Genomic DNA, 12916 nt, shown 5'->3' on the forward strand with positions numbered 1-12916 from the left:
GACACTACTAATGATACTCTGTTATGCTTGCAGACAGGAGCCTAGCTTAACTGTCCTCTGAGAAGCCCTACCTAGCAGCTGACTAAAACAAATGCAGAGACCCATAGCCAAACATTAACCAGGGCTTGGCAATTGTCATGGAAGAGTTAGGGAAAGGACTGAGGGCCCCAGAGGAAATAGGAACTCCATAGGAAGACCAACAGAGTCAACTAGCCTGGACACTTGGGTGCTCCCAGAGACTGAACCACCAACCAAAGAACTAGCACAGGCTGGATTTAGGCCCCTGCACATATGTAGATGTTCAGTAGCCAAAGCTGGGCAGGTAGAGGTGGGGTTTCATGAGCCCTTCCTCAATCTGAATTTTTGATTAACTTGATCTTGTCTGGATCTTGTTTATGTTTTGTGCAGACAAGAATAACTATTGTTGAGTCCATGAATGCAATGACCCTGACAAGGCCAGACTGCAGACTGATAACAGTTCTCCCTTATCGCTCTTGGCTCTTACAATCTTGTCCCCTCTTCTGTTTAAGCCACACAGGGAGAGAGTATAATATAGATAACTTATTCAGGGATGAGCATTCCATAGTAACACGTCCTCTGCATTCCAACCAGCTTTGTATCTTTGTAAAAATAGCTGTACACTTCAAAAAAGGAACTACTCCAACAAGAATTGAAAGTGTCACTAATCTGTGGGTATGCCATATTTAGAAGTAGTTAATTTGATAGTACGTCCATTTAGCACAATAATAGCAATAGGTTCTTTGCTACAGTCTATGCCCTACCCATCAATTATTCTTGGCCAGGTTTAGTACCAGGTCATGTCAAATCAAAGTTAACCCTGTATTGGATAACCCCAAAACATTTGTGTCACTCTTTCACCAATGAGCATATATTATAAGAACAATTTTTATTGTAACTTAAAATGTTCATAGCTGTGCAAGAATTGGTGATTTTTCTCCATCAACCAACTGCATAACGCCTTATGGCATTATGAAAGTTAACCAATGGAGATGATTATTACAAAGCAGCTCCAGATTAATATTTCCATGCTCTCTGACTCAAGTGTGCAATGTTTTCAAAAATAAGCCCTTAGCATCTAGTTTTGGTAGGTAGCCAAGAACAATGCCTTGCTTTTGAAGTATGCATAATTAAATAGGAGGCTCCTGAGAAAGAATTTCTCTAAAAACTCATGAATCACTCTAAGATGAGAATATCCATTATTCTTCACTAGCTTTGTGATTTGTAAAGAACCAAAAATAACTTGTTCTAAGTCCTGGTATTTCAGTATACATCTGCTTATCACAGAAAGCCTCTTTAAATTGTCTGGCTTGCTGAAATAAATTAAATTCCAAAAATTAGAAGGGACATCAAAAAGTTAAATAAAGAAGTTCATGAATGACAAATTCTTTGTGACCTACGATCCTTCATGGCTTTATATAAAAACTGAAATTTTGCCCCATTAATAATATTATAAATTTCCAGTTAAACTAATTTACTTATTACATTCTATTCTAAATAGAATTTTCTGTTACCTCCTTCTGATCTATAATTTTAAACCTTTTAATCCAATGGTTTAACTACCATATATTTTATATAAATTCCCTTCCCAATCAGAATACATCTTTGCCCTCTAAAGCTCCCTGTTTGAGTGGTCTGTTACCTGTTCGTGTGTTTTGCTCTTCAATTAGATTAAAACTCCACATTTTATCTCCTTTTGTAACCATTATTGTATGTAGAATAGTACTAAATCTGAAAGGAATACTAAGACAGTGTCTCCCACTGAAACTGACAGCCACTATTTCAGCTAGACAACTGGCCAGAAATTCTCCAGGATCCATCTGTTTCTGTCTCTGTTCCTCCAGCACGGGAGAGGGGTCAGAGAAGTTTACAGACTTGTGCTCCCACACTAGACTCTTATATAGATGCTAGCCCACGAATTCAAGTCCTTATGTTTTAGTCAACACTTTGCCCACTAAGCAATCCCTCCATCCTCTTGTCTCATGTATTGTATTCAAACAATATTTCATGCTTTAAAATTTGTCAATATCCAATTTATTTACATACCTAAACATTTTTGAAATTTTAATTGCACTTCAAATACAATTTTGATTATTTTCATTTTTCAATTATTATCTAAAACTTTCCTTAATCTAGTCTTTATAAGAAAAAGAACATTATGTAACAGAACTTTATTTTCAAGTTCTAACACATTGCTCAGAAGTCTTCAAAAACCCATGGGAATGTGTTAGCCATAGCTAAGAATCCCTCCATAAAATCAGCTAGAATCAAAAAGTAGAATGAATTGCAGAATTGAGAGCTTTTGTCTTTCTGTGTCTTATGTTGTCACTCATGATTTTAAAAAAAATGAAAAAGGAAAAACTGTGTAAAATATACTTTCTAAATAAAGAAGACTTCAAAATTTCTATGTATAATAAAGTGAATATAATTAGTCTAGCTGCAGACAACACTTGAAGAGTCTCAAATGATAAAACTAAATATCAGTTTAATAATTAATTCGCTTGTAGCTAAAAGTCCTCCATGAGACTAGACACAGTCCATGACACTTGTCAAAACAAATTGACCCAAACATGTGCATTGCTTGAAGCCTATGTTAACAAAGAAGGTATTCTGAGAAATAAATATTTAAGCCATGTGATGAACACTGCTAAAATAAAGGTAAATATTTTCATTCCCACATTTCAGATATGATATTTTTTAAAGCAAGAGATCTAATGCAAATCTCTTTTCAGTTATAATATGCAAGAGATTAGAAAACCTATTTTCTAAAACATGGCAATGCTAATTACTGGGAAACTATGTTCCAGGAGCTGTATTGGACATTGCATACCTATAATCTCTTAGTGTTGTTCTCATGAAAACCAACTAGGTAATCTCCTTCACATCCATGTGTCCAGTCACCACAAATGTCATTTTTTTTCCAAATGGAAAAGTAGGTCACACCTAAGGTTTTCTTCCCAGCATCAGTGAAAAAGTTCAAGCAGCTATTTATTACAGTTTGGTTTGTGTTCTCAATATAGACTTTCAGTCACGTTAAGAACAAACTTCCTATCAGTTGAACAGATCTAAATAATTTGATGATTAGAGACCTTTAAACATTATTTTATAAAGGATTGATTGATATGAGTTTTTATACATGAGAGAATTTATAAACTTTTTTTCAGTTTCACATTAACATCACATTTTCTTTTTTTTACATAAACACATTTTTATTAGAAAATAAACATGGTAATTTTATAGGTAAGGTATTTTATAGGTGTTTAATATAATATAACAAAGTGCACAAGAACCAAAAGCATATTTAAAATAATTCAATGCTTTTCTCTCTTTTTTGTAGCCAGAAATAACATTTATTGGTTTTTATGTTTGTTTTATTTGTTGTATTATTTTGTAACTTTCGTTTATGGAAATTCTTTTTTTTATTCAATATATTTTTTATTTACATTTCAAATGATTTCCCCTTTCCTGGCTCCCCACTCCCCGAAAGTCCCATAAGCCCTCTTCCCTCCCCGTTTCCCCATCCACCCCTTCCCACTTCCCCGTTCTGGTATTGCCCTACACTGCTGCACTGAGCCTTTCCAGAACCAGGGGCCACTCGTCTGTTCTTCTTGGACATCTTTTGATATGTGGATTATGACTTGGGTAATCCAAGTTTCTAGGCTAATATCCGCTTATCGGTGAGTGCATACCATGACTGATCTTTTGAGACTGGGTTACCTCACTTAGTATGATGTTCTCCAGCTCCATGCATTTTCCTAAGAATTTCATGAATTCATTGTTTCTAATGGCTGACTAGTACTCCATTGTGTATATATACCACATTTTTTTGTATCCATTCCTACGTTGAGGAACATCTGGGTTTTTCCAGCTTCTGGCTATTATAAATAGGGATGCTATGAACATAGTGAAGCATGTATCCTTATTACATGCTAGAGAATCCTCTGGGTATATGCCCAGGATTGGTATAGCAGGGTCCTCTAGAAGTGACGAGCCCAGGCTTCTGAGGAACCCCCAGACTGATTTCCAGAGTGGTTGCACCAATGTGCAACCCCACTAGCAGTGGAGGAGTGTTCCTCTTTCTCCACATCTTCACCAGCACCTGTTTTCTCCTGAGTTTTTGATCTTGGCTATTCTGACTGGTGTGAGGTGAAATCTCAGGGTTGTTTTGATTTGCATTTCCCTAATGACTAATGATGTTGAACATTTTTTAAGATGTTTCTCAGCCATCCGAAGTTCTTCAGGTGAAAATTCTTTGTTTAGTTCTGTACCCCATTTTTAATAGGTTTGTTTGGTTTTCTGGAGTCTAACTTTTTGAGTTCTTTGTATATATTGGATATTAGCCCTCTGTCAGATGTAGGGTTGGTGAAGATCTTTCCCCAATTTGTTGGTTGCTGATTTGTCCTTCTGATGATGTCCTTTGCCTTACAGAAACTTTGTAATTTTATGAGGTCCCACTTGTCAATTCTTGATCTTAGAGCATAAGCTATTGGTATTCTGTTCAGTAACTTTTCCCCTGTGCCCATGTCCTCAAGGGTCTTTCCCAGTTTCTTTTCTATTAGTTTCAGTGTGTCTGGTTTTATGTGGAGGTCCTTGATCCAATAGCATAATTGCCTATTGGAGTTGAGCTTAGTACAAGGAGATAGAGATGGATCAATTCACATTTTTCTGCATGCTGACCTCCAGTTAACACCACACTTTCAATAAATGTTTCTTGAAGCTATAAATAAATGAGTTAAGAGAAGGTATTTCCTTCTTAAAACACATGAAAGATGAGTATAAGGACTATCCTGATATTTATTCCTTTTATTTTTAACATCCTTTAATGCTGTTATAAACTTGCTGAAATACCTATATTATATATTCTTTATTGTTTATACTTAAATTTTTGTTTATTTTATTTCTTTTATTTCCCCTTAAAATCCCATGTGGTATTTGACCTGCTGAATAGATAAGCAATAATTTTAGTGACTACAGTAACAGATCAAAGGAGGAAATATCTGAAAGCCAATAGGGCTACAAGACATATTCTAGGTCATGAACAGTTAGAACAGAAGTTCATGTCTCCTAATAATTATCTTAGTTTTTTTAATTAAGGTAGTCTATGTCCTAATTTTTGTCAACTTAAGTTGAATACTCTCTAAAACCAAAATATGCGCAAATTCTACATGGTACATGGAAAGCAGCAAGGCATATTAGGTTTAAGTTTTTGATGGTCAATATTAACTTCCCTGAAGCCCCAGATTTCAAGGCCAGTATTCCAGGCCCATATGGCAAATCATGGTGTTGGTCACATAAGACATCCCAAGAGCAACACACTACAATGTCCCCTTATGTTGCTTAGCACAATGGGTTTTAATTCACAGGGATTTTGACATTTATTTTCATGTCAACCACTTTAGTCTGTGGCACATTTCAGCTCATAAAAACAATTCCTGCTAACAAAATAGAAAAGTAAAACCTCTTTGGGGGCCATTTTTAAAAGTTAACATGCTTTGAAACATTTTTTTTTTCTCACAAGGAAACTTTTGTCAATTTTGACAGTGTAATTTCCTTAAAATTCAAAATCCCTATATGGAAAATTCCATAAGGAAACCATTCAGGAGATATAGCCATAATTTAAAGTGTAGAACTGTTTTTCTTTAAAAGAAAAATCTAAAATGGTCTCACTGTAAGTCTGTATTAAGCAAAGATCCATTGCTAGAAGAATTCGCTCTTGTGGGAGCATAAGTGCCTATTGGTAAGTGAAAAGAAGCAATCTTGGAAAGTGACAAAATACAGTGTGCTTCCAGCTTTCTGATGTTCTAGGAAAGCAAGAATATAGTGGCAATAAAAAGACCAATTATTACTATCACTTTTAAAGGGATGAGTGGGGAGAAATAAATAGAATGGGGAAAATTTCAAGCGAGTAAAACTATTTTCTTCTTTGATACTATAGTGGTGCACATACAGAAGCTTGTATGCAGAAATCCCTCTGGAACTTTACAAAACAAAGGTGAAGCCTACTATAAATGTGAACTTCAGTGAGCAACAATATATGAATATTAGTTCTTCATATAGCTTGAGTAGACCGTGCAGGGTGTTAACAATAAAGAAACAGGAATTCAGAAACTCTACTTTCTGTTCTGTTTCTGTAAACCTAAAACTATCATAATAAACAAAATCCATTAACTTTTTACAAGTCACAATTATAAAAATGTTAAAGACTTATAAAAGCTGTGGTCTCAAGTCTTAAGAAGAGTTTTGATCTATGAAGCATGTATAGCTCTTAAGCAAATACATTTGTGGTCTACACAACTTAACTACACTGTATCTTTAGGAATTACTGGCGATGTCTCCATTTATTCTTTTGTAATTACTTTCAAAGTTCTTTGTATACAGTACCCAAAGTATTTCTGGATATAATTTCACTCCATGATGTTTTTTTATTAAAGTCAATAAACTTGCCTGTTAAAAATAATTTTTATTATTAAAGTTTGAAAAATATGTGTTGGAGCGGGAGGGGGATAGTTTAATGGTTAAGAGCATGCACTACTTCTCCAGAGGATCTGAGCCAATTCCCAGCAACCACATTTGATGGCTCACAACCACCTGTTCCTGATCATGAGAACAGTTGATGACTGATGGTCATGATGAGAGAACAGTGGCAGAACATGGTGGAGATTGTGTGTTGTACCATAAGCTTGAAAAGATAAGGAGAGAAACAACTTTAATTTTTTCCTATTGATGAAAATATTCAAATATTTTCCAAAAGTTTGTTGAAACGTAATAAAATAAATAGGTGCCTATTTATTTTAATAGGGGGAAAGGAAAGTTTTACTTTGAAACTGGACAAAACAGTAAAAGAATATAGTCAGGAAAAGGAAATAAGATATGTACAGAGGGCCTTGCCTGTAATCTGAGCATTTGGCAAGAAGACGTAGAAGGAACAGTAGTTAAAGGTCAGCTTGGAAGAGAAATGCCATAAACTCCTAGACTTATCATTATAAATATAAACCCAAACATAAGAAATTATGAAGTAAATGTCTAAGTGATACTAGGTATATAATCACTAAACATTGTCAGTACAGAGCACTGATCAAGTGCTTTGGAAACTACCGAGAAATTTCTAAGGCAGTTTCATGCACAAGCTCAGATAAACAAAGAGGCAACAAAAATGTAGTAAGCGCCTAGTGAGTGAGTGAAATTTAATAGTAAGTGTGTTCACTTACTAATAGTAAGTCGTTCAGCAGACATGGCAAACAGAAAGTGTTCAGAAACGTGGAAGCAGTTGGGTGGATTAACAACAGAAAACGATTTAATTAGGAGTGTGAGAAGAGCACCAAGGAAAGAAAAGATTGTGGACAAATGGGAAAATATTAGTTGGAGAGTAGAACATTGGTAGGCTAGTTTAGTTGTAGGTAATAGTGGTATTGTAGGTCTCAAAAGCTACATTAGGTAAGGTACCATTATGAAGGCACTGACTGTAAAGGAATGTATGTATTAGAAAATCCATTATGAAGAATCCACCTACTTCACAGTGTGCAGAGCATGTCAAGAGTTAGACTGCATGAAGAAAGACAAGATTTTAGATATACTGAATTCAAGTTAATGAGCTCTAACCCCAGAACCCATATAAAAGTAAGAATCAGCCATGTATGTCTGTCCCAGCACTCTTATGAAGAGTTGGAATGCTGAGATTCTCTCCATTCTTCAGGGTTCTCTTGAATCCCCAGAAGCCACAGGTAAGTTAGTCTCACATGTGCAGCAACAGGAGACAATACAGGTGAGAACCAAACAGATTTTCCTCTGGCCCCTACACATGTACGCATGCCTTCACACAGAAACATGCTCATGTGTATGCACAATAATACACACAAATAAATAAAGGAATTGATGAAAATAGATAAATAAATAAATAAAATGTTGTTAAGAAAAACATAGTAGTTGAAAGTTTGGCCCTCATGTCATATTTTCTAACCATTAAGTCATTTAACTCACAGTCCAAAATGAAGAAAGAATTATATCTGACATCAAGGTTACTTAAGGAACAAATTGTCTAATCTATGTATGAACCATTTTTTATAAACACACACCTAATGAAATTGGTGTTTTCAAAATTATTAGGCTATTGAAATTAGAATTTTAGATAGATAAATTTTGCTGTTAAACTCATACAGTTGAGAGCTGATAAGATAGGTAAAGATATGTGCCTGACAGCCTGAGTTCAGTTCCCAGGAACCAACCTGGTGATAGGAGAGAGTGACTAACTCGAGCAAGTTGTCATTTGAAATCCATCCATGGCATGAACACAGAATCACTCATGAAGAACTTTTTAAAGGGAGATATATGACCATAATGGTCATATTCACTGAAATGTGGATATTATTTAAAACCAAAAAGAAAGTATGCTTTTCTAAATTCATATTTATATATCAGTAATATATAATATATTATAATTAATATATAATATATGATATAGATATATACATTTATATCATATATCTATATTATATAGTATATATAATATGCTATGTAACATAATATATTATTATATGATATTATATAAACTTATGCATATATATATATATATATATATATAAAACACATTGTGAGATACAATTACTATGTCCATTTTACAGTGCAAATTAAATGACATAAGGTCATAATGCATGGCTGAAAAAGTAAAAGCTTACAATTGATGCTTTAAAAATTAATACAATTTGGGCTTGGACTATAACTTAATGGTAGAGTGTTTATCTAGCATGCATGAGTCCCCAACAGTAAAAAAACAAACTAGCTAAAGATGAATGTAATTTTAGTTAAAATAACAGACTCAGTTTTGACTTTTCAAGTTTGTTCCTTTATCACTAACAAAGACATAACACTGCTTATGTGGCCAAGAACTGAGACTAAGCAAATCACAGGCCTAGGGAGAAACCTCCCACTATTACTCTGCTAAAGAAACACAGCAACAAAATGAGTCCTGATAACATATTGCTGTGCTAATAGATCAGAGCCATCACTCAACCCTCTCAGAGACGCTGCCTTTTGCAGTTGGTGGTAATTAACAAAAAGATCCACACCTGCAGAGAGTGAGAGACTCCAGATCACTTAGTTTTAATAATACCTTTATCAAACTCCTCTCCTCAAGACTCAGGTACCTCTACAGAAGAAGAAGCAGAAAAATTCTAAGAGCCAGTGGTTGTGCATGACTCAGAGGAAAAAAAAAAAAAAAACAGTTGGCCAACACGAAACAGATTCCATGGGGTTTTGTGTTTATGTATTATTCTTTGTTTGATATATTTTGTCTTATTGATTTTCTTTTTGTTCTATATTTGTTATTTTTGTTGTTTTATTTTTTGGTTTTTGAAAGAGAGGAGAGAGAAAGAGGGAGAGGAGAGCAAGAAGTTGAGTGAAGAGTGAGGTACGGAGGATCTGAGAGGAGTTAGGGGAAAGGAAAGAATATGGTCAAAATATATTGCATGAAAAAAAGCTTTTAATGTGAAAAAGGTGTTCTTTCTAGTCTTACACTTTTAAATATATAAATATTTAAATTGTTAAATTAATATATGATAATAACCAAATCTAGTGTAAAAATATAGGGAATGAATAAAAAGGTAAGAATAAGATTCATTGACAAATATGTATATTAAGTATATTCCTAAAACTCCTATGTGCTTTATAATAATATACCATTCACAGAAATATGTAGTGGCAAGAAGCTTTTAACCATTTACAGTAACCAATGTAAAGAGAGCATTTGATCAAGTTCTATGAAAGCGACAGAGTGAGCTGTACTGCCAGCTTAACAAGCATACCAGGAAAGGATAGTAAGTGCACAGAGCCTGAGGGAGGACCTGCCATTTTTTGTTTTTTGGATATTTTCTTTATTTACATTTCAAATGTTATCCCCTTTCCTGATTTGCCCTCTGAAAACCCCCTACCCAAGCCCCCTCTCCCTGCTCAACAACCTACCCACTCCCTCTTCCCTGTCCTGGCATTTGCCTATACTGAGGCATCAAGTCTTCTCAGGACCAAGGGGCTCTCCTCCCTTTGATGTCCAACAAGGCCATTCAAGAAAGGCTAGTGTATCTTTGGGAGAAACAAACAAGGACACAACAGTAAGGAGTTGAGGAATGTGATCATTCTTAACCACCAAAGTAAGAATTTGACTCTTACTCAAAACAACATAAAGACTTTAGATGATTATACTGCATTGAGCTGAGTAGTAACATGCTTTGATTTATATTGCAAATATTATTTCTGGATACTACATTGAAAAAAATGGAAGCAAGAACTGAAGCAAGAAGCTAAGTAGGAACTCAATTCTATTACAGTTGGTTGAGCAAGGAAAGCCAAAGTGATGGGTCAGTTGGAAGTGAGGGAGGTGGAGAGATGACTCCAAGGCTTTTGCCCTGAGCCACTTAATGGAACTCCTCCTCCTTGCTAAAATGAGAATTATGTGAAGTGGGGGACTTATAGAGAAAACAGAAGAAGTTCTCCAGGACTATGACATATTTGAGGTGCCTGTTAGAAGTCAGAGCGACAAAGAAGGAAACAACGGAGCCTGGAGTTCAGGGATCCACAGTACTTCATTTAAATTGTTCCCCAAGGTTGTGAGTTTATTCTTTTGCACTGAGGTAGGGCAGATGAATGAACTGAGTATTTCTTCCAAATGCTCTCCTATGGCATGCGCTATGCCTTGAAAAATAAGTGGAGTATATCTATCTAGCAAATAATGGTGTTTCCCAACACAGTGTGGAAAATATAATTTAGTGTCTGATATGTATGTGGTGTATGTATAATGTATATACACATATATTTACATATATATTATATATAATTATATATATATATATATTATGTATATATTTCCCTAGTCAAAAAGGTATTTTATTAATGCAAAAACTATATCTTGAAGTAATATATGTTTATGTCAAGAAAATACATAATATCTACATAATTAGAGAAATTTCTCAGAAGCTGGGCACAGTGGCACACTGTAATCCCAGTATTTGAGAGGCAAAAGTGTTGGTACAAATTTGAGGCCAGCTGGGCTACACAGTTAGATCCTGTCTGAACTACCAGGTCAGAGAAATAAAAAAGACAGAGAAGAGGCATGATAGAAGGGCGAGAGAAGGAAGATAGGGAAAGGAGGTAAGTATTCTAATTGCCCATTATTAGATAGTTACTATGTATATTTACATATTTATGGTTAAGCACTAACATTGTATCCAAGCTGTTCCAAGTCCACAACAAGCATTAACAGGCTCAATCCTTACATTTATCCAATAGGATATTAGTATTCCTTTTTAGATAGGAAGATTGTCCCTATCTAAAGGTAAGAGTTTTTAAGAATGCTTAGAGTGGATGGCAATTGTTTTCTCCAGAAAAATAACTGAGTAGTGATGCATATGCTAATTTAGCTAGATTTAGCTATCCTACAACGTATATACAGTGATTGCAAGATCATGCCACACCACCTAAAAATACAAGCAACTTAATCTGTCAACATGAAATGTAAGCTTCAATTAACAAAACAAAAAGAATTTTACATGGCATAGCTATTACATGACAGGAGTAGAATTTATACTCAAACAATAGGAATATATACTAGGAGCAGGTACAGTTTAAAGAGCTTATGACATATTTCAGGGGGACCAAATAATCTGGCTTTCAAAATGTTTGCATTCTAGGGCTGAAGAGATGATTCATCAGCTAAGAGCAATGGTTGCTCTTCCAGAGGACCCAAGTTAATTCCTACTATCCACAGGGTAGCTCACAACTGTCTGTAACTCCAGTTCCAAAAGATCTGATGCCCTCTTCTAGTCTTCAAAGGTTCAGCCTGAGCATGGTACACAGACAGACATTCAGCCAAAACATTCATACACCAAAAAATATTAATCAGAAAATTTTTTAAAACTTTGTTTTAACAAAGCTTAATTTAAGGTGTCCCCTGCTGGGTTCTCCAGCAGAGACAGGTGGAGGGATTACAGCAGGATACTAGAGTTGAAAAGTGTTTGCTGGAGGATGGAACTTAATGAATAGAGGCAAAGTTGAGGCTTGAACATAGTGCATCTAAAATATTTACTAATGATTATTTTATTCAACCACTGCTCTTATGTATTCTTGATACTTCCTTTTCTTACTTTTTTTCTATGTGTCTTAGTGTTCTATTGCTGTGAAGAGACACCATAGCTACAGTAACTCTTATAAATTCTTATAAAAGAAAACATCTAACTGGAGCTAGGTTACAGTTCAGAGGTTTGGTCTGTTAAAGTCATGGTGAAAAGCATAGCATCAAGCAAGCAGACATGGTGCTAGAGAGTTCTTCATGAAGATCACAGGCAGTAAGAAGAGAGTACTAGATACCCGGGCTTGATCATTTGAAACCATAAAGCCCACCTACAGTGACACATTTCCTTCAACAAAGCCACACCTACTCCAACAAGGCCATATCTCCTAATCTCTGTCAAGTAGCAACACTCTCTAGTGACCAAGCCTTCAAATATATGAGCCTACTGATGCCATTCCTGTTTAAACCACCACAGTGTGTCAATATTATTTATCTCTCTGGTATTTTTCAATATGCTTTATTCTTTTGATTGTTACTTCAAAAATATGTATATTCTATATTTCTTTACAAATATCAAGCACAGGAAGGAAGTTACAGCACAAGGAGGCAAGAGAAACAAGAGCTCAAGGTCATCATCCTCATAGGGAATTTGAGATCAGCCTGAGATACTAGATAGATATTCTATGTAAAGGGAAGGAGGAAGGACTGAATGGAAGGATGGAGAGAAAAAGGGAAGGAGGAAATGAGGGAAGGAGAGAGGGAGGGATGAAGGAAGGGATGAAGGCTCTATATACCTACCAAAATATAGAGAGTGTGTTAGAACAGAAGTGCATTACCCTTTTA

Source organism: Apodemus sylvaticus, chromosome 6 (genome assembly GCF_947179515.1).
Source record: "Apodemus sylvaticus chromosome 6, mApoSyl1.1, whole genome shotgun sequence".
Lineage (NCBI taxonomy): Eukaryota > Metazoa > Chordata > Mammalia > Rodentia > Muridae > Apodemus > Apodemus sylvaticus.